This window comes from Perna viridis, chromosome 12 (genome assembly GCF_037379345.1).
Source record: "Perna viridis isolate PV_CMFRI_1.1 ecotype Kerala chromosome 12, ASM3737934v1, whole genome shotgun sequence".
Classification (NCBI taxonomy): Eukaryota; Metazoa; Mollusca; class Bivalvia; order Mytilida; family Mytilidae; genus Perna; species Perna viridis.
This window is the reverse complement of record NC_142456.1, coordinates 21,233,394-21,258,142: the sequence shown is the minus strand read 5'-3', so window position 1 is coordinate 21,258,142 and position 24,749 is coordinate 21,233,394. Positions and strand designations below refer to the sequence as shown.

General features: G+C 33.8%; 1 pseudogene; it reads left to right on the top strand.

The window, feature by feature from the left end:
- The first annotated feature begins 13,500 nt into the window (after window positions 1-13,500).
- Window positions 13,501-15,785, top strand: LOC148601662 (tyrosinase-like protein 1; annotated as a pseudogene).
- The last annotated feature ends 8,964 nt before the right edge of the window (window positions 15,786-24,749 follow it).

Genomic DNA, 24,749 nt, shown 5'->3' with positions numbered 1-24,749 from the left:
CAAAACGGAATGCTTATAACAAAAACACCATTCAAGTTCAAATTCAAGTATAAAAATCTCCATAGCAGTCTGAATGCATATAGAAAAATAACATTTCTGATGTCAGTTAAGTGTGTGTCATCCATTCTATATAAGTCCCATTCACTTTCACCGATATCAGGAGGCTGTGCACATATCCCCAGGTTCAGTTCGTTTGTTATTTTCTGTGATGTTTACCCTTTAAGTAGTTTCATCTGTGGCAGAATGATTATCAGCGAAATGGCAGTAAGGCCAGGGCAAAATAAGTATCAGGTAGAAAAGTTTGAAACAAAGTTAACAATCGATGCGCTCCTTCCCCTTTAGTAGGCTTAAATCAGTTGAGCTTAGATGTACTCCCATATGGACATTGGTTTAGCCTTAAATAACTTTCTAAAGTCGGAATAAAAACCCTCCCATCTCATACCACGTGTGCTGTGCCAGTGAGGATATCCTATTAAATTCCAGTCCTTAGTTAATAAGATCCACTTATCCACCAGTTGTAGTCCTCTTCGTAACGGACGATGAAGTTGAGGCACTTGGAGTTTACTATCTAGTGATCGGCACTGCTTTGAGTATAAGGCATTGGTTCATTTCGGCGTGTCTGTGATTTCCCCTTTCTGTCATCTCCAGAATTTCGGATCCCTTTCTTCCTTGTATTTCCCGTGTTAAAACGCTCTTTGAAGACGCCTATGTTTTCCTTTTATGTGGCTTCATGTTGTTTTTTACCAGCAGATGCGTTGATTTACAAGGATTTGAAATATATAGTTGACTTCGTTAAAACACAGAAAGGCGGATGTGTTAAGAGGAGAATAACTCTTACGTCAGGGACTATCCAAAATTCTGACCCAAACAATATTGCAAAATTATCGACTTTTATTAAGCATGTGTAACGACAATTCCTCTTATTATAACAGAAATCTACTGTGATTGAAATGGCAGAGTTAAGAAATTTCTTTGATGGTTTGTTATTTTGTTGTTGTTAATTGTTGTTTTGGTTTTTTTTCAGCAATCATTGTCAAAGCTGTTTTTCTAGACTTGAAATACTACCCACCTTATCAATTAATATTCTGGGAAAAAAATAGGGGATTCCATAGAGAAAATGAATGGATAAAAACTCGAAATTTTGTTGTAGTTTTTTTAATTTTGAAAGGGAAAACATGTAAGACAAACACAATACACAAACATGTACAACAAGAAAGAAGTTCAGTTCATGAAATGAAAATCATCATAATTATGAATTATATACTACAGAATTTAAAGTTTATGTATTAAAGGCTATATCGATTTTGTCTATTACCGCATCCAAAGGCATTCATTTTGTAACAATTTTGTCTTTTTGTGTTGAGGATATGTAACAAGTAGAATATTTGTCAATCTTAATACAATGTTTTAAGTATTCTATTCCTCCAATTACACACGGATTAACATTTTTACATATGCACTTAAATATATAATACTTCAAAAACAGTAGCACATGGTTATACATATTTTTAAAAAGATGTTCCTTGTCTACCCACAAAATAATTTCTTTTGCATTGAAAGGTATTAAAATACCTAGCTCATCAAACCATGGAAGAATCCTATGAAGTAATTTGAACTGGAAATTTTTTTAAAAAGGAATTTTTTTAGGCTAAAAAGGCCATGGAATAATAATTATGCAAATCGTCTAGTTCAGAATTCAAATCACTTTCCCAATTTTGTTGGGAATTAATATTATTGTCCTTTTTCTTCTCTAAGTATAACTTATAAAAATATCGGCAATTTTTGGCATTTTTCTTGATAAAATCTATCACTTTATCTTCAATGTTTGGCAATTTATTACAATTACCAATTAATGCTTTCCATCTGCCTGGTATGGCGCTGATAATTCCACAATATACCATTCTCTGAGAACTTAGGTTTAATGCACAGTTTTCCCCCTATTTTCAAAAATGGGATAAGCCATAAGGATTGTTTTAAAATGGAATCAACATCCATACCATTTGGATCTTTTGTGTTTTTCCAAATAGAAAAATTGATAAATACATCTCTTCATAAAGAATTTAGTTTTTGTGCCACAAGACACAGATCCTTAGAGCTGACATACAATATCTCTGTATATAATCTATTAAGAGAATTTTCCAAGGGGAGTAATTTTGAGGATCTAATAGTTTATGAAGCCAACTAAACTTTAGGCTGTAGCAGAATGATACAATATCAGGAATTTTAAGACCTCCTTCCTCAAAATCATTAATAATGACAGATCTTTTTATGTTGTCTGGTTTTCCATTCCAAAGAAAATTAAAGAAAATATTTTGAATCTCCCTTAGGATGGTATCAGGGGGATTTGAAAGCACTGTTAACACCTGTACTAAAATAGGAAGAGCTAAGGTCTTGATAACAGTTATCCTTCTAATATATTTCAGTTCTCTATATGTCCATGTGTTAAGTATAGACTTGATACTCTGAATTTTATCATAAAAATTGCAAATGGTTTTGTCAATCTTTGTTAATTAAAACCATATGCCCAGTAATTTAAACCTTCCCGCGTGATTCCATTTTAAATTTTTGTGAGGAAGAATTTCCTCCCCACATCCCTTTCTTGAACCAATCCATATTGCTTCCGTCTTGTCAATATTTACTAACAAACCAGCGCACTCTGAGAATTTGTCAAAGAGATATAAGGAATTTTCTAATGAAATTTCACTGTCATCCAGGATTAAAGAAGAGTGGTCCGTGTATTGACTTAGTAAGAATTCAGAGTTACCGACACCGGACACATTTGGGTCATTTTTAACCGCTGCACTCAGCAACTCTAAAACCATAATAAATAGATAAGGTGACAGCGGGTCACCCTGGCGAACCCCATTTCTAAAGAAAAACATTTTGACATGTGTCCATTATTCAGAACTGTACTAAAATTTCTGAATAACATATTTTGATCCACTTAATGAAGGTCGGACCAAAATAATAGAATTTCAAAGTATTTTAAATAAATTACCATTGTACAGTAGCAAAAGCCTTCCCAAAATCAACCAGCAGTAATAACCCAGGAATATCATCCTCTTCTAGCTAAAACTGGTTTTAACCTATTAGCCAAACTTGTAGTTGCAATCTTGAAATCAACACACAAAAGAGTAATAAGTCGCCAATTCTTGAGATAAAAGTTTGACTTGCCTTCTTTTGGAATGCAAGTAATAACCCCCTGCCTCTGACTAATCGAAACCCGTGCAGGTCCGGGTGTCAAAAGAATAGGCCTGCAGCAGCACTAAGCTTGTTGTACACAGAGCAACTGGGTTGTGTGTCCCAGGTGGTGGAATGGGGTATCCCTAGCGTGTTACATGCTGGGGTTGTCAGGCTATAATACGGAAAACCTGACCGCAAACCGTAGTGGTGCACCGTGTTGGGAAAGATGCCATGTTCCTCGCACGTAAAAAAAAAACCTTCTATGGTATTCTCCAGGAGTAGGAACCATAGGGCTCCGCCACAGGAGGCTAAATTGTCCGACCCTACCCAATTCTCCCTATTTCCAGTGGCAATCAAAATTTCTCGACCCCATTATCCTTGTGTCCCATCCCATTTTCATTTCATCATCATTTCATGTTCATTTTATCATCCACTTCATGTTCATCGTCTGGATATAGCTGAAATATTGCTGCTCGGACGTTAAACCCCAACAAACAAACTGACTAATCGAAAAATTGCCTTTGTCTAAGGCTTCATTTAAGCATTTCCACAAAGGTATCTTAATATCATTCCAGAAAAATTTATCATTCTACTGTAAACCCACCTATGCCTGGTGACTTCGAAATTTTTCATGTTTTTAGAGAGGACAGACATTCCTGAAGTGTCAGACGACCCTCACAGAGACCAACCTCTTCCTCGGTAGGTTTAGTAATATATGGATTATCATGTTGAAGAAATTTCTCTCTGTCTCTGTGGTAATCGCCTAACACTGGGTCAGAGCTGGTATATATTTTTTTGTAAAAAAAGTTTCCGCTCCCTGCGAATAAGCTCAGGTTCAACAACCTCAGTATTATCAACCAAAAATATCTTTGGTATGACCTTTTCTAAATAATGCTTCTTCTCTAAATTACAGAAATAATTTGTTCCCTTTTTCCATCTACCTGTCATCTAGCGTTTGCCCTTGTTATAATACCCTGGGCCTTCTTTTCTCTCAAAGTTTTATCTGAGACTCAACATTATGCTTTTCCTCACGTCCGTGGGATTTTGTATAATATTTTCCCCTAGACTAATTTATTCAATCTGTAACTCATTTTGTCTTTTGTCTCTTTCCTTCTTTAAAGTCTGGACTGGACTGCACCATAAAAACCTACTGTCTATGGGATGATGTATCCTCCATATGTCTAGTAAATCAAATTCTTGCATGATATCATGCACTCTCCGTTGCGAAAGGGGGTTGTTCTCCCTATTGTAATTCAATGTGTCAAGATCATACTTTTGAACAACATTTCAATCACCAGCAATAATTATGGAGGTATTACCAAATAGAGTGATATGATTTTTAATGGTATCGAAAAACGTGGGTTTGTCATCATTGGGTCCATACAGTGCGGCTAACGTCAATCGGTATTCCTATCTAAAATAATGAAGTCCCCAGATTTATCCATTATCTCATCATGTAACCTATACTCAAAAGAATTTTTAAACAGAATTGCAACTCCTCTGTTTGTGCTGGAATGAGAGCTAAACTTTACAGTGTTCCCCATTCATGTGACCATTTTCATTCTTTTTCACTACCACAATGTGTATGTACAAATATAGTTATATCAAATAAACCTTTATATTTAGAAAAATAATATTACACCTTTTAACATTATCTCCTAATCCGCTACAATTCACACTTCCAATTGTTAACAATGACATAATATATTTATTAGATTTGCAAATACACACACACACACACACACACACACACACAAATATACCATGGATGTACCTATTGGAGCGGCAATATCTATATTCTGATTCAGATAGATTTGCAGTAACAAAAATATATTCATGTACATATACTTCGGTATGTCTACAATGTTTCCCATCTGTATCTTTTTTATTCATGACAACTTTGCTTTTCAATGGTTGAGAAGAGGAGTTTCTTCTAACTGGGAAAAAATAATAATAATAGATGAACAAATAAATAATATATCAAAAGAGATATATATTTCGGAAGATGTTTTTGCCAAAAAAAAAAAATAAATAAATAAATAAAAATGACAAAAAGTTAGGTAAAAATAAACAAATGCCAACGAGTGAGGTGTTTAATGTGCTCTAGCATACTTAAGTCTAATTTAAAGTTCCATATTAAAGGATACTGTATAGTAAGTACTATATTATAATGTCTCCTACAGAAATGTTTTTAACTGATTCTGTTGTAAGAATACATCTTGCAAAATTTCAGTGAAAAGCATTATTACAATAAATCAGTTACATCTCAATTATCAAACTATGACAGCTCACACTGTGTAAAAAAAAAAATATGCCAGAATAATTTTTACAAAAAGAGTTATTCATTTATGGCCGTCAACAATCTTCAAATGTATCAATCATGTCATTATGAACCTAGAGAAAACCATGTTTACATTATTCATGTTCAAACAATGTCCTCAAGACAAATAAGCAAAATAAAGGTACTCCAGAGTAAGAAAAACAATATAAATATCGAGTGACTATCATCTGAGACATATATTGTATGTCACTTCTATCATGTACTCTATAATTATAATTTTCATGTACATTGTATAATTTAATATGTTGCGAACACTAATTATTTACACTGTCACTTGTGTCGAAAAAAATGTTTGTAACGTTATAATTTGCGATATCATTCCATTTATCTGACAAAAGATCTAGGAATATAGACTGTAACCCATCCTAAGTTATAGACACATTTATTCCAACCTTTAACTTACATGTATGCATGAACTTTTATGGGATCTATATGTGTATTTATGGAACGAACTAAATTAAGTTATTTTCATATTAAGGGGCTGTCAGTGCTTTACCAGCTATTCTTTTCAATGCATTTGTCATAAATATGCACATTTTCACTTACCAGACCTGATTTCAATAGTGTTTCTTCTAAAAACATTTCTTTTTTTTCTTCAAAATAGTTAATACGGAAGTCAAAGGGTGATATTAAATAAACCAAAGCAGGGATGACGGATGCAAAGTTTCCGGATTTCAAGCATTATGCGTATATTGAGATAACTATATTATAACCCAGTATCTAACAGTAAAAACAAAGTTTAAATTCATATAGAAACACATTTTTAACATATTTACACTTCTCTATTAATAGGAAATAAGGAAGGTCTCATAAATCTATGATTACTTGTCCCTAATTTTTATGGCGGATATTGTCGAACAGATCGAATCTGTGCCTGTCACCGTCTGTATCTGTTCCGTAGATGTGACCATTGAAGTATCATGCATCGGCTATCTCTTCGTGCAAATACAGTCTATTTAATAGTCCCTGGTTCTTTTGTGTGACGTCATCGACGATTTTGATCTCCATCTTGTCAACTAGTTCTTTCCTCTTTTTCATCATAGCAATTTTAGACTCCATTCGTAGGAACGTAACGAGGATTGGCCTTGGCAGATCCCTCTTTCAGGTGATACGATGAATTGCCACGATTTCTGAGGGATCTAGAGTCAAGTCTGACTCATCCTTTAAGAATTGCAAAAATTCACTACCTAGCCTTTCTCCCTTTCGTTCTGGTAGGTTGTGTATCTTAATATTTTTTCTTTCTGGAGTATTGTACATTTCAGTTTGCCATGCTAAGACTTTCAGTAGCCATTTTTTCCACTTTCCCCATCTCATCATTCATGCGTCTCACATCGCTGTGCAGAGATGCATTCTTTTCTAGCAGATTCGCATTTTTTTTTTTTTTTTTTTTTTTTTTTTCCATAGCCTCCATTTGTCTACAACTGACGCTACTGAATCTCTGATCGTATATTTCTCTCTGTTTTGAGTTCTTGTGGTCAAACTCTTCTGTCATTTCTTTTTTAATTTCTTTTTTAATCTCCGATTTCATTCGATCGTACATGTTCTCATAACAGTAGTGACCATTTGTTCAATCTCATTCTTTGTCATGATTTTATCTATCGGGTTTTTAATTTCGTCTAATTGTTTTGCAATGCATATTGAGTGGTCGGAACTCAAAACTCGACATTGAAGAAATCTTATAATTTTATAATAAACAATAAGTTTCAGTTGTATTTAATTGTATGTATATAAGCAACATTTCATTATTCAACAATTAAGGTAAAGGAAACTAATGCCAGCTGACTTCAAACAAAGGGTAATAACTCTTAACAAAAGTCAAACATTTTACATATACATTGTTCATGAAAATTTAAAACATACCTGTTAATTTGCTATTGCTATTTTTTAACCTATTTGAAAGTATTTTTAACCCAAGTGAATGTCCTGTCGGCAATCTTCGGAAATAATGTCGAAAAATAATTAGATTAGAGCTTTTGATCTTCTTTGATTAAAAAAACTTTGTTTTCACAATATTCTGATGGTAATGTCGACATTTATTGCTTCAAATGCATTATTGATAACTTATCAGAAAAAATCATTAGAATCAAAACTGAACAAATTTGGCAGCTAAAGCAGCTATAAAGAATAACTGGAAAGATTCATTCTTTTCGCTCTACATCTAGGCAAGTTTTTTTTTCAGGGTTTGTACAAATTCTGTCGTAGCTTCAAAATTGATTTTTATAAGAGAAAAACATGAATATTTATTCCTGTCTGAGTAAATATGGCATTTTTTGCATTCATTTTACGTAGTCGTATGAAATGGTGAACTGTATGCTTATTAAAACATTAACTGTGAAATTTCTGTATGACTGTATTTATAACTGTATTTATATGTGGTCTATAATTGTTTCTGGACAAGAAAAAACACTGTGGTGGGTTTTGGACATGCATGAATCACCTTCTGTCAGTTTTTTTTTTATTTTTTTTTTTTTTTTTTTTTTTTTTTTTTTTTTTTTTTTTTTTTTTTTAATAAGACTGTTACTTAAGGAAGTAGACCTAGGGCAAGTGACAAAACTCTTTCAAGTCATCGGAACGTTTGTATTCAGCATTTTACATTAATCTCGTGTAAGCATTAGAGTAACTTACCAAGGACTGATTTAATTCTGTTTCAAATGTAAGCTTGAAGGGATTTGGTTAAATTGAATAAATTATGATACTAACATATCACTGATTTCAAGAGTTATGTCCCTTACTATAGGTCTACCTCCTTTATTGGACTCGGTGTTAAATTACATATTTGTCTGGTTTTTTTTGCGATAATTTGTGGAAAAAAATTTTAAATATAAAACCATGCATAGAAGACAAAAGTTGAACTCGTGAAAAGTACAACACATAAAGGATCATAATAAAATTAAAAAGTTTTTGTTCATATATAACAGGAAAATATACGATTTGTAATAATTTGCATTAATGATCAAAAGGAATAATGATGGACAGTGCAACCAATGAGAATATAATAATCAAACAATATCAATCAATAGTTCGAATTAATTTCTGTATGAATTATTCTTTGTAATGACCTACATTTGTTACAGGAGATGAGGTAGATTCAATGCGTATTTCAGATTATTTGGCAATGTATTTAGGAATCATTTGATCCACCTCTGATTTTTTTAATCTTTAAGTTCCATAAATAGATATCCTATGATAAGTAAGAATAATTCAGACGGGCAAGGTAACACGCAAACCTCCACCTACGTTCAGTGGTTCGGACATCATTCAATCTCTTCCACACACATTTAAGCACTTCCTGATTTAAGTACGTATCACTCGGCTACTTTATCAGATCTGCTATCCAGAAGGCATAAAGGAAGATATTTACAGCACAATGTACAACGTATAATTTTCATTAATCGGCAGGGTTTAGCACTCTGAGAGATGTAATAGCTTTGAAATAACATATAATTGTTGTGCACAGGGATTGGAATACATTGTGGTTTACGAGTCTGTATTTGATCTGAAATCAACTGCATCATTGGAAGAATCCCTTGGTATAAATCTGGCTAAGAAAAATTAAGGTCACCAAGATCCAATAGGAAGTAAAAAAGAACTTAAGCCAGGAACACCAATAACGATCAGACTAAGAAAGCACACACAAAAAGGAACATGAAACACCAAACAGCACAAACATAGAAACAAAAGCAAAACTCGAAACCACTAAATACTAGGAAAATGGACTATGTGTACCGGAAGAGTAATGGTCACAATAAGCACCTCGTTTTGATATTTTCCCTCACTATATAGTCTAGGTTTATGACCGAGGTCAATAAGCACCTCGTTTTGATATTTTCCCTCACTATATAGTCCAGGTTTATGGCCGAGGTCAGTTAAGTGTTAAACTTCTATGTTTCGTTGATTGACATAATGGCTCGATCAGTAAAAATCGTCATTCAGCCTTAAACCAATACAAACAATTTATTTGGTGGCTTAAATATGTCAATATACTGAAAGAGTATTATGTGTAAGTGTAATGCAAATATTTTTTTCTTCTTTGAAATGCAACATATTATCATTATATTTTAGCAGAACTTGGTCCGGTTCAGATTTTTTTAAAAAGGTGGGTTCCAGAAAAAACGATGGCTTTTAATTTAATTTTTTTTTGTAATTTGCCCAAATTTGGCTCAAAGTTTTGTTTTAATAAAATGGGAGATAATTCCAACCCCGAACCCTCCACCCCTCAAGGATCACTACAAGGCGACACGTAGATTGTCACAGTTATCTCATATTTGAAGATGGAAATTTATACATTAAGCTCCAATATTTTTTAATCATAGTATGTATCCATAACAATTCACCGGAATTTAGACATCATATTATGGGTATTTTCAACAAAAGCAATATACATTTCTTTTACTATGATTATTTATAAGCTTTAAACAAGATGATGAATGGTAAAACCATTATTCAAAGAGAGAACAAAGACCAGAAAACACGACATATCATACTTAAATTGATAACCAAGAACGATATAATTAGTACATAAAAATACCTGTCAATATTGACACCGAGGAAGGTTTGTTTTTGTATATATCAGAAAATCTTGATAAAACATAAACTTAAAGGTTAAGCAGTACTACTATTTACATTTGTACATGCTAACCTATAGACTATTTCGCTTTAACTGAAGGGCAGTAGACGTACAAGCTTTGGGATTTTGTTTGTTCTGCTTATCCTCTATATCTCGAAGTATATGTCACGCATGCTCATCGACTCATCGGCATTTAATACGGTTTATGATTGATTGATAGATTGTTGGGGTTTAACGTTCGAGCAGCAATATTTCAGCTATATTCAGACTATGAACATGAAATGGATGATAAAATGAACATGAAAAGATGATGAAACGAAAAAAAAGGATGGAACACAAGGGTCGAAAAATTTTGATTGCCACTAGAAAAAGGGAGAGGTGAGTAAGGTCGGGCAATTTAGCTGCCTGTGGCGGAGCGCAAAGGTTATTACTATCGAATACCACAGCAGTGTTCTTTAACGTGCGATGAACGTGACATATTTCCAAACACGGTGCATCCCTATGGTTTGCGGTCAGGTTTTCCGTATTATAGCCTGACAACCCCAGCATGTAACACGCCAGGGGTACCCCATTCCACCAACTGGGACACACAACCCAGTTGCTCTATGGGCAGAGCGCCCTAGCCCCCGGCTAGGTTTCTGAGCACTAGTCGATTTTACGACAAGCTTAGCGCTGCTGCAGTCCTATTCTTTTTTAAGTTTAAGATAAGTCATTTTTACCATTGTATCAAAAACAAAATTCATTAACGTGTTGGAGACACATGTAGAGAACACATTAACGTGTTGGAGACACATGTAGAGAACACATTAACGTGTTGGAGACACATGTAGAGAACGCATTTGCTAATTCAAAGCTTATACACAGCCAGTGTTACATGTAATCCTCCTTTTTAAGCAAATAAGTACTACACTGGGTATATAGCTTGGCGGATTTGTAATTTGCAGTACTCGTATCCTTGGGGGTTCTAAGCTATAATTTGTTGATCTCTGTGCAAATTTCTTCGAAATTAACTGAATTTTCAAATAAAACGGGATCCGCAACTAGCAACAAGTTGTGATATAATATATAATCAATCAAGTTTCCCTTCCAGAAAAAACAGCAGCATCATCACAAACATCAACAGTAACAAAATAACAACAACAACAACAACAACAACAACAATAATAATAATAATAATAATAATAATAATAATAACAATATTAATAATAATAATAATAATAAATGATGATGATAATTCTTATAATAATTGTTATTTTATCTTTATGGTGGTTTGTTTTCAACAAATCCGTCGCATCGAAACCGAATCTGGCCTTATTGAATCCTCGAGCCCAGGCAAATGTGAATGATAATGTTATCCTTCTGGTGAAATATGGGAAGTTGTTCTATGCAATTAAGCACTCACAAAAATATATATTAGCTATTTGGAAATGTACATATTTAGAAAGACTTAAGTTTTAATTTAATATTTTGTCAAAAGAATAAAAAGCCTGTCTCAGGTGACCTGGTTTAAAAGTTGAAAAAACAAAATAGGCGTTCTGAATCAAACTTAACACTCAAGTTTGCATGTTTTTCTATTATACAATAATTTAAGAGATTGCCCTTTGTGATATAAACGGTAAATAACACAAATTTTGGATTATCCTGCATCAACATAAGAATGTACTCGTTCCTGAAACTAGTTTAAAATATGAACATGTACACGCTCAGGTCATACTTATAACCGAAAAAAAAACATTTCACTTAAGATTAAGGAACTTTATTTTTCAATCGACAAAACCACCAGTTTACTTAAATATTGTGTTTCCACTTGCAATATAATTGTTTTAGTTACGTCACGTGACTTTAAATAATACGATGTCGTGTTAGTATAGATGACATGGGACTCACATTTCTTATTTTAATCGAATGTGGTTACAAAAGTTTGATATTCTCATCCTCAAACATCTAACCTATTTCATTTCATTTACATGGGCATGAATTTAAGCACAAAAATTCAACTGCTTTCAAATCTTCTTTGTAAATTCTCTCTGCCTGACTATTGTAAATGTTTGTTCTTCAATAATACGAAAATTACGCCGTGTAGAAAAAAGTAATACATTAATTCTTTCTACGCGTTCTAAGCTAAAATGATTTATTTTGGACATGGGCAATTGATCACACATTTAACAATTTTTATCATGAAGTGCAGTTCATGATTTGATCATTTTTCGAGATTGGAGGACTATCGAACGGATTATTGTAGGAGCAAAGTAAAGGTTTGTGCAATTTCCGACTAAATTCCGGATAAATAATAGTATGTAAGAACGTTAGAAGATACATGTATTATCTCCGTACTGGAATATCGTGATGTTTCATCATGCTGCATCATAGCAGTTGCGGAAATAAATTCAAAACGCAATGATTTTCGTTCTTCTCATTGAGTATTCTGTTACATGTATTAAACCGGAGAGGTTACTGTGAAATAGAAATACCGATTTGATGTAATTGAAATTTGCAGATTCTTTTTTTTTCCTCAAAATTCAAGTAGTTCTTGTTATTCCTTAATTCGTGATGTAAATTCATATTTTTCCTATATATGTACTAAAACATTTTCGAAACGCTACAAAAATGTAACATGATAATCATCTTTAGATAAGGGCCGGCGTGTGAGAAAGTCTAATCCGGGTTTTGGAATCTTCTTTGATACAGAATATTTGTCATGGTGCATAGCTTGGCTGGTGGAATATTATACTGCATTTTTCATTAAACGGCCACTGGATATAAAGTAGACTTTTGCGCATATCAGTAGAGAAAACAGTGGATACTGGGAAATAATATGCAATTCTACTAAAAAATTTAAACCATCACACTTTTATCACAACTGAATATTTGTAAAAGTGGAAAATATGGTGGCTATGCTAAATATTGCATACACGGTATTGCTGAGTTTTTTTTCTGTCACATAACTGGTTCAGAAGCGTTCTCGCAAAAGCAAAAGAATGAGAACAACTTGAAATTCAAGAAGCGACTTTCTTGTATCACTTATGACCTGAATGTTTTTTGTGTGCACCTTTGTGGTAATTCCTTTATATGTTAATACAGTGGTAGGTAATGTGAAAGCGTTAAACTAATCAAATATATTATATGGGCCAGCTCTGTTGTAATATACCGACTTTGAAAAGGTCGTTGTTTTAAAAAGTCTAGCTTCTATGGTGTATACATGACAGTCGCAGTATTTAACTTCATTTGCATACATCAACGCATGTAATACAATATATTACATGATATATTACAACAAAAGTTAAAAGATGCAAAAACTATTTTACCCTCTCTGTCATTAAATTGTATTTTCGGAAATTTAAGGAATTGAAGCTCTAGCGCTTATTGAATTTTTTTACATGTGTAAAAAATATTTTTCATAGGAAAAGACATGATTATCGTAGCGGTATTCCTAGGAATCGCTTTCTGTATTGACAGTGTCGCTCTTCAACTTGAAAACTTTGCTGAATGCATGGAGAACGATGTTCTAATTGCCGAAATTAAGAACATGACTCACTTGGAGGTCCAGGTATTCTGTAAAGATTTACTTGTCGCCCAAATAGAAGAGAGGGCATTAGAAATGAAAAATCCAAATATAACCAGCTATATCAAGCACTTACTAAGGGGGATAGTTTCAGAAATGACCGGCGACAAACACGTGCGAAACAAAAGGAGTATTTTTTGTCGGAGGAAGCGTATTCAGACGCGAAATGCGTGAGCCGCCATACGATAGGACCTGGGGTTGCTTTGCAAGAGGGGTTCAAAGGCTAAAAAACGACTACGTAAGTAATTACATGTAATATAGTTAAATTAATTTTAGATTTATGGTATTTTCAATCAATTAGACAAAATGAATAAAGGAAGCTAAAATACAGACTACAGCATTCCTACAGAGAGACAACACACTGCCGATGGCAGCAAAGTTTGGGATCGTTTTTCACCGTTCAAAGAATAACACGTCATTTTTGTATTAAACCATAAACTGATAGGTTCTTTCCACAAATGATAAAAAGCAAAATTGACTAAAAATGGTAACAAATATAAAATAATAAATAAAATGATGAGTGAGTGTACGAAAACTCACTTTACTGCTTTTTCGCAGAGTGTGAGCAGAACTGTGAACACGTATGACGTCATATGTTCCCTGCATTCAGGAAGATCAGTTCCAGTCGCCCACAATGGACCTGGATTTTTTGGTTGGCATAGAGCATTCATCAGAATGTAGGTAAACTAAATGTACTAGTAAGACCTCCAAGAACTACATTAAAACCTGCCTAATCGAAATAATTGACTCGGAATGCTTAAAATGTTATGATGTAATATGAGGCGGGGAGGTAATCTGCAAGAGAACAAAGAAAATTTTGTCACTTATTATAAATTGGATGACGTCTTAATAGACTTGGAACGACTTGCCCCCGGGCCGAGTTGTCCAATATTTCATTTTAATTTTTGCATCTGTACCACGTGATTTACCCAGGATTACTTCCTGTCAGACTGAAACCAGACATTCACTACTTAAAATCATAGAATATAATAGTATAGACTATAAGCGGCAGAGTTCACTCTTGTTATAAGTAAACTGATATATTTGAAACACTACCGGTTACCATTCAATATACAAGTCATGTAAATCATGCAACCAACAAAAGTTGTTCAACAAAATTTTGAATAAATATACTAAATGTATTCAATATTATTCTTTCAGCGAATTAAGTTAATCATGCAGGATAGATACTAATTTAAAAAAAAACCAATAATATCTAGAGTGGGCAGATCTAATAGTTTTCGTTGATCGAAATTTTGTAGAATGGAGTTTGCTATTGGCTGCCCCATCCCTTACTGACACTACCATCGATTATGCTATGGACGACCCAACTCAGTCGATCACCTGGTCACCTATATATTTTGGAAATGGATATGGTATGGTAACGACTGGACCATTTGCTAGGTAGAATACCAATTATACGGAACATCAATGCTGCTGGTTGGCTCAGGTCGAATCGGGATATTGATCTCGTACTTTCCAAAACAAACTTTGTCGAGTTTACCGAACCCTCGCCCTGTGACAGTGGTAATAGGGGTCTATATAGCTTTGAATGTATGCACGATGGTACACATGTTTGGATCGATGGTACCGTCGCAGTTACAGATACTGCTCCACTAGATCCAATGTTCTTTCCTTTCCATGTTTTTGTAGACAAAATTTTCAAGGAATTTAAGAGAAAACTGGGCAGAAATAGCGTTTATCCTGACAATAGCGTACCCGGACATGGACCAAATGATCGTATGGCATTTTACGATGTATACCCAGGAATAGAACCGCTAACACACAGCCAAGCCTATGGCGATGCTCTTGATAGTCTTATTCATTTCTCTCAGAAACCACAATGTCCTATGTGTTCTGGAAGCAGCGATTTATATTGCGAAGGGGAAAGAAAAATCTGCCTTCCGCGTAAACGTGAAGGGATGGATTCCATGGCGAGAGCTCAAATGGCTATACGCACTTCAATCGGAACTCATATGATGGACGTAATGGAGCCGGATATGCCAGTTCGAGCTGATCGACTTATTCAACGTTTTGGTCCGCTGCCGTTTCCCGGACCAAAATTCCGTGCCGCTATGCGCGATAGCCTGACAATGGGAAAATCGATGCCTTTTATGACCGATTCGAATTAAATTCATGTACATGTATATGGTAGTGGTAAAAAAAGTATGACAAACCTGGAGCAGCAAATGTGGAATGTTTACACTGCAAACGCTGCATTGATCCTCTTTCTGTGAATAATTCTTCCAGATGTTTTTTTTAAACCAAGGTCAACTTTTCATATGAGCTCCGACTTTCTCCTTCAAATTGCCGATTATATGCAGTTACTATCTTAGAAAGGAAATATACCTACTGCGCTTGAACTCTCGTTTTGATTGGAAGGCCAAAGGAAAATTATGTCTGTTTGTGGTTTCATACCTTAAAAAGTGTCATAGATAGATAGGGATTTCTTTTTTCTTTTTTTTTTTCCTTTTTTTTCTTTTTTTTCCCCAAGGAGTCTACAATGTTGCTGGTTGCTAGTAGTTTTTACTTGTATCCATTTTATTTTTATAATATTTCCCTATAAAGAAAAATACATTTCAAATACAGTTCATATTTTATTGTAATCAATTCCTAACTGTTGTGTGAATTAACTTCGTCTGTAAGCCATTTTGATTTGTGTAAGGCTTTAGCATTTAAAGTGCACCTTCTGTATTTTCCTCCTCTTTACTATTAAAATAGGACAGAATGTCTATAGTAATGCGAACTTGTGGCAGCGACCCAACATTTATTGTATACTGCTGTGACTGATCCAGTAGGTTATAGGGACATAGGTAAGAGATATGTTCCCTATGTCCTCAGTTTCACAAATTGCTAAATTCTGTGTTTTGCTATGTGAAACCCCCAAATTGATTTTAATTAAAATTTGAAATAGAAGGTGCACTATGAGAACATGTAATCAAGATTCTGTGAAAGTTTTATTCAAATCAATTCAATGGAACAGAAAAAGTAACGTATAAGAGATGAGTCTCTATGTCCCCATATTCACTGACGAAGTCCATGTTTTGCTATGTGAAACCCCATACTGATTTGGATCAAACTCTGAAATAGAAGGTGCACAATGGGAACAAGTAATAAAGTTTTTTGTGAAAGTTTTATTCAATTCCATTTAGTAGTAAAGGAGGAGTGACGGATAAGAGATGAGCCCCTGTGTAACAGGAAGGAAGGACATACGGAAGGACGGACACCCTATCACTAAAAACACCCGGTACTTTAATGACAAGCTACAGTAGCCCTTAGAAGCTCCTATGACGAACTATAAAACACATATACATACAAATAAATGAAAAACTAATCAGACAAGACTATAAATTATAGCTAAAAGAAAATTTAATCACAAATCATATAGTATCATAACCATCAGATCATGGGAGCACGCTGAATAAGAAACAGAACATCTTATAGTTATTAAGTGTATGTCTTTGTAAGAATCTTACAAAATGGGAAAAATCAGAAACATGCATGTCAAAACCCCACTGATCTGACAATGTAATTTCACTCAAGAATACTTTTTTTTTATCTGAAAGGACCATTACTTGATCTCTGCATCGCTGAATTTGCCAGAAATTTTCAATATAATGTTGGGAAAATGAGGTTTTTGACAGAGTTATCTGCCCTTGAAATGTTCATTTTCAGTGCATTTTAATGAAATTATAACTCAATTAGCCACAATGATATGGAAAATATTTTTTTTCTTGATTCTTATGGCGCAAATAGTCATATTACACTATCAAAATGATGGGGTTTTTTTTCATACCATGTTTCACCCACTGCCAGATTCTTACAGAGACTAGTTCTTAAATTACATGAAAGCAGAAATACTGGAAAAGTAGTGATTATATTTGCAGATTTGACACCAATACCAGCTAATAATATTTTTGTTTCTTTCCAACTGAGGTCATATTTCTGGCTTTATTTGTCTGTGAATGTAATACTGTTGATGAACTGCTATAACTAAATGATGGGTTGTAATTTACAAAATATGGTCTGGTAGAAAACATTGTCTCATAAAGGTATTTTTTCATACCTGTAAGTCTTTTATTACCATGCGTAAATGTCGCAGAATCGAGTATCTCAGTCAATGGACAAAATGTTTTGGCAGAATTTTACGACGTAATCGTTCATATGATATAAACTAATGAAAAAATACTGATGAATTACAACAAAATTTAAAAAGTCAACAGCAGATCCAGAAATGGAAGGGATGGTCCAGAAGAAGGAGGTTTCAATCTATCGGCTAATTTCTGCCACATCAATGAAACAACATTTTTGCAAAATAGAGTGGTTAACAACCCTCGGTACCCCTGCATCCGCCACTAACATCGTAAATTTGCATCCCAAAATGTATGTCTTCCCACTACTCGTAAGTTGAAAGGGGTATACCTCCCACATATATTAATGGTTAAAAAGTTCCTTGTTATATTGTAACGTTTTCTGTGTGTTTGAATATTTATCAAAATCAAAATATCAGAATTCAAATTGCCTTCGTATCTGTGTTTTACAGAAACTGAGATGCTGATACGTACATTTGTATTAAATCTTGAATGTCTTAAGTAGCAGTCATTATAAAAATCAGACAGGAGGTGATTTATGCATGTCAAAAACCCACCGAATTCACTTTTATTTCTTATTCAGAATCGGTTACAGACCACATAACCAGTCATAGTTTTTTTTTATCTTGGTGTTGCGCTTTTGAAATTTATATAGATTGTATATGAAATTGGCACTTTATAAGAGTTGTCGTTCTTGATTTTGTTCGATTTCGTTGATTTTATTTGGAGATAAATGTATGATTTTCTCAAAAGTACAAATCTGAATATGGAAATGGCATCTGTTTCGTAAAAAATATAGCGTGTATAGATTGAAAAAGCATTGTTTGTTTGGTGTTTTTTTTTTCTTCATCATGAATCACTTTAATATGGGCAGTGTCGAAATTTTATTTGGACTGGTATTTAAATAAACCGAACTATCAATTCAACTCGAAGCCTTAACAACAACTGAGCCCCAATTCAAGTTTATAGTAAGAATTTAAACACGTCCATATTTCTATACCAGCAAAACTCGATACCAATGCCTTTTGGAATGAGTTACATTTCAAATTGTTTAACTGGGAATGCGTCTTAACCCTCGATTAAACATTGAACTGTAACGTATATACACATGTGTTTATTTTGCTTCATGATTATATTGTTTGATATAAGGCAGAGTTTCAAGGAGCTATTTTCTGCATATTTCGAATAATCTTTATCTGCTGGTTAATTGTCTGTTCATATTTAACAACTTTCTCTGCACAGAAAGAATTGTACTAATATTATTCTCTCTGTATTGTTCAATGTGTTCATAGAATTAACAGTTACCTCTCTTTTTATATTAACTTATTTTTATAGCTTTTATTTATTCGCCGTGTGTTTCGTATATCATTTCGGTCAAGACGATCGACCAGAACCGTAAATCCTCATTCAGTTACTCTAACCTTTTGAATCTATCAAGTAAAATATGTTTTATTTTGACAGACCTAGAACACCTACCTTTCGAGACACTTAGCAGTGACGGATTCAGGCGGGGGTGTGGCGGGCATGCGCCCCCTTTAAAATTTGCAAAGCATGGGTTGTCAGGGTAGATTTAGGCGGTTTTAAGTTGAAACTTTAATTTCTCGCTAATTTTACCACAAAAGATATCTACACTGTACCCACTCTAGAAGAATACTTCAAAAAACTAACCTCAATTTTTTACTGTGCGCCCCTAATCTAAACTCCTAGATCCACCTCTATTCAGAATTTGACAAATTTGCTTATCGAATTTCAGTCTTTTACTGTACCTCTGCTTCGGTTTTTAAATTTATGTCGAATGTCAACCAACAACTGAACAAATTTCCCAAAAGCGCGGATCACGTCGAGAGCACGTAACTGAGAACGTGGTGATTTCCGACCTAACATCATTCAAATGGTTGTCGTGTATTCAATGGTTGATTGACTGATTGTTAGGTTTAACGCCCAAGCAGCAGTATTTTAGCTATATCCAGGGGATGAACATGAAATGGATGATGAAATGAACATGAAATGATCATGAAACGAAAAACGGAATGGGACACAAGGGAAATGCGGTCCCAATAGTTCCTACTCCGATAGAATACCACAGAAGGGTTCTTTAACGTACGAGGAACGTGGCATTTTTCCCAACACGCTGCACCACTATGGTTTGCGGTCAGGTTTTTCGTATTATGGCCTGACGACCCTAGCGTGCCCCATTCTACCATCTGGGGCACACAACTCAGTTTCTCTGTGAGCGTCCTCTCTTACTAAACACTGCAGACAGGCCTTTCGAAATTCTGTAACATTATTCAAGTAAAACGTCATTTGATGATCGAATAACGTAGCTTAAAATCATTCCCGACTTTGCAAGATTCTTGCATTTTCTGAGAGGGCTGGTTGCAGCGTCTAGAGTGAATTTCGAACGTCAGACGCTTTTTCGGATCTTTCAAAATCCAATGTATTTCAAAACTTTTCAACAAAAATCACGGACGATTTACTAACACAATGTAGACAATAAAATAGAATCCGAATAGTGTCATCTGAAATACAACAGAACCAAGTTTACTCTATTTGTTTTATATATATATATATATATATATACAGCGTCTCAGAATGTGACGACTCTATTCGCTACACTGCTCCATCGGATCAAATTGATACAGGGAAGATATGTAAACATATAGAAAGGTCTGTAAAATTCCCAACGATGTTGGAACTGTCAAATTTGCGATGCAAATTTTTGGTCGTTCCCTCCGTGGGACTGGAACTCGTACCGCTGTGACATCTATGGCAACACCGCCTGCACTAAGTCCAGCACCCTAGACCACTCGACCAGCTAGGCTATATAAAAACGGGACAGTTCATTTAGATGTTATTATGTAGGATAGAGGATCAAATTAATGATGCATGTCACAACAAATCAATATTATACAACGTCTCAGAATGTGACGTCTCTATTCGCTACACTGCTCCATCGGATCAAATTGATACAGGGAAGATATGTAAACTGTCCCGTACTACCATACATCGTGTACTAAGTTACAGCCCTAGATTAATCCTACGAGGAGGAATGACCCGGCAAGCGGAAGCTATATTTTCATATAGCCTAGCTGGTCGAGTGGTCTAGGGCGCTGGACTTGGTGCAGGCGGTGTTGCCATAGATGTCACAGCGGTACGAGTTCCAGTCCCGCGTAGGGAACGATCAAAAATTTGCATCGCAAATTTGACAGTTCTAACATCGTTGGGAATTTTTCAGACCTATGTATATATGTTTTGTTTTTTTTTTATAATGAAGAATTTTTATGAAAATATTCTGAAGTAGCGCTCCAGCTAAGAATCATGTAAATTCTGTAACATGTGACACACCATAAAAAAGGCTATATATTTTACTTTTGGTTGGTCTATATTATAGGTCTATATAACAAAATGCATAATTATTCATTCCAATCTGTCTGCTCTTAGGAGATAATCCCATAAAAATCCTGTAGTTTCTGTTGTATTTTAGTGTCATTTACCGAGTTGTCGCCCTTAATTTTGAATTCCACAGTACATTCTATATGATTTTTATCTCATTCGAACAAGGGTTCTATGAAAAGCCACACGTTACTTTCTGTTTACTATTAAATTTTAAACAAAATATTAAAAATAAAAATATGTAGGCTTTCAAACCATGAATCACAATTTACATGTTTATTATGTGGAGTGCTACTGAATATGTCGTGAATTCTACGAAAATGACTATTTAAGTTGAATAATGTACAAAACAAAATTCCAAAATACCACTGCACGTGTTTCACGACTTTGTACAACCGCAAGAAGGTGTACATAAAAAGTAATAATAATTGCGATGTGTTCGTATTTTATGTTATGTTTATGATCTTAACTGATGATCAACACGCGTTTAATTATCATCATTGCTATTTCTTTCTTTCTTTCTTTCCTTCTAATTATTTTTTTTTTGTAAAATTTGTAACAGTTTTTCTTCGAATCACTCGATGATGAATTTGGCTTCCTATTTCGATAATTTTGGTTTTGGGTACTTCTTGTCATTTAAATTATCATCATTGCTATTTCTTTCTTTCTTTCTTTCTTTCTTTCTTATTATGTTTTTTTTTTGTAAAAATTTGTGACAGTTTTTCTTCGAATCTCTCGATGATGAATTTGGCTTCCTATTTTGATAATTTTGGTTTGGGGTACTTTTTGTATACAATGTTTTTTTTTGGATTGAGATCAGCATATCGAAATTTTAAATAAACATGATTTTTTTATTGTAGTTACAACTACTAGGTCGATGCCCCTGCTGGTTGACTTAAGTTCCCCGATGGTTTTCACCAATCCAGTAGTCAGAATGGTATTAGATTTTAATCATGATATTTATCAAAATTTGTTATATTACAAAATTCAAAAATTCCAAAAACATTGAGGCTTCATTTCTTGTATAGTATTTGGTAGGTCCTCTCGTTGATGGATTTGGCTTTCCTTTTCTATAGTCTTGTTTGTTTGTTTGTGTTTTGTTTTGGTTTATGGTTTTTTATTTGTTTTTATTTAGAAACACGTGTACAGCATATCGAAATTTGAAATTAATATGTTTTTGTAGTTTATTAACATCTACATTAATCAAAATCCCATGCTTTTTGTATACGTTTATCTTCTTAGATAATTTGTGTTATCTTTTGTATATCAAAACCAAAGCTTCAGCAGTAGACAAAGCATACAAGCTTTTCGATAAAAAAGCATTTGACTTAAAAAGTCCACCTACTAAAGACCTGTATTTTAGAAACAATATTTTCGGATTCGAAAACAAACTATTCAAACAATAGGAACGACTATAGAAGCAGTCCAAAGTCCCGAAATTTGTGACATTCTTATATATGAAATATTTGAAAATAATAATAGCACAATTGGACCACAAAAGTCAAATTTATTACTCAGGACGTTATCGCAATGATGGATTTATTTTCTATCATGCAGACACCCATAAAATTGACGAACTATTTGCTATAGCAAACAATGTTCATAAATTTGTGAAGTTCGCATACGCTGTCTCACCGACAATGCAATTTCCTAAAAGTACGGATTTTTGTATTAAATAGATTTGATAACTTTAAAGTTCTTATGGATGCCGTGAGGACTATGCAAGAAAATGGTAAAACGAGAACAAGAAGACGTTGATTCTCTTTCAGAGTGGTTAAAGGCCGTGAGGTCTTTAATTTTGAAACGAATGAAAGTTTTAAGTAGGTCAATGAGTGACAGGGCTACATCAGTTTCTAAAGCAAAAACATTGTCTACCATACATGACAAATATGTTGTCGTACCAGCAGACAAATCCCAAAACAACATTGCTTTTCTTCTGCAAAATGTTTTACATCCGATGTTTATTATCAGTAGTAGATGTAGAAAATAATAGCAGTGATAAGACCTATATTGCTACCACAATCTCCAAAGAAGAGATTGTGAAAAACCATCAAATCTGTGCTATCCTCTTTTGGTCTCTCTAACAACAACGATTATTGTGATTTACCGTCTATGTACTGAATTCCTAAACTCCACGAGAATCCATACAAATAATGTTTCATAGCTGGATCCACAAAATGTACAACCAAACCTCTTTCAAAAGTTTTAACTTCTATACTCACAACTGTCAAAGAGGGTTTGCAGTCCTACCACATTACTTGTTACTCCCGAAGTGATATTAATTCAATGTGGATCCTGGAAAATTCGAAAGATTTTTTGGAGACAATCAGTTCAAGACTATTATCTGGAGTAAGAAAGAATTGCGCGAGAGGTATGTAGACCATATGAGGAAAGAAAAAGGTGAACGGCCGGCTGAGAAGGAGAAAGAAGCTGAAAACAATCTTTGCAAATCAAGTCGTTTTTGTGAACTTTTAGTCGGTTTGCATGAAAGCATACATATAACATGCATAAGAAATTAATATAAAAAGATCATCATTAGAAAAAGATATATATTTTACAGGCATTTGCTAATTATAAAATATTATGCATTGGAATTCTTGTCGCCTATTTGTAATACAAAATGTAAAGTATTGGGTATTTGTATAAAGTAGGCAACTGTGGCAAAGTTTGATAAATCAGGTGATGTTATTCTCCTTTTTTAATAATCGATAAACCAATTACGTTTGAATAAGCCTCACAGTTATCAAATAGATTTATTTTCAATTTGAAATATTAATCAACTTTTACGTCTTTGAAACCTGTTCTTGTGTATAAATGCTAATTTATTTAGGTTCATTTTTAGTGAATTGAAATTTCTATAGCTTAGCTTTGTTCACATTCTATAATATTAAATAAACTAGCTTTTGAAATAACAAAATTATTTAAATTATTCATTGTTTTTATATATATATATAACAATTTTTTTAAAAGTGATACCAATGCAAATAAAAATATGACATTTTGTATTCAAAGACATTTACTGCAATCTATTTTGAAAACAGAAAAATTATAAAAAAAAATTAAATGAATTATTATTGAGAATTCGGAATATCATATATATCTCAGTTGAGAAATACAACAAATTATGTTGGCCAAATCTTTCAAAATATTACACTTCTTCACACACAAAAATATCGATTGTAATAAAATTTGAGTCAAATTCTTTAGAAATTTCAAAACTTTTTATGCGTATTTTATCAGTTTTGAAACAGTGCATAGGAAACTGAATTTTATTTCCGTCCCTCAAACTATAATAGCAATATCAGTTCTTTTGAGTTTTATATAAATGCAAAAAAATATACAATTTTAAGTCTGTCAACACATCAGAAACTACAATCAGCTTTAAGTAAATGAATCAAAGTGTACTGCTGAAATATTTTGGTACTTGTTATAAAATCTTGGACCGCCAACACAATTTTCACATTTTTTTTCAAACGTAAAATGTTCATGTCCAAAAAGTAAGCTTTGCAAGGTGTAATAGACCTGCAATTCCATACAGACTTTCTGCACTGACCACCTCTGAAGTTGATAATGCGACACGATATCAAAAAATGGCAGTTATCTCTTATGGAG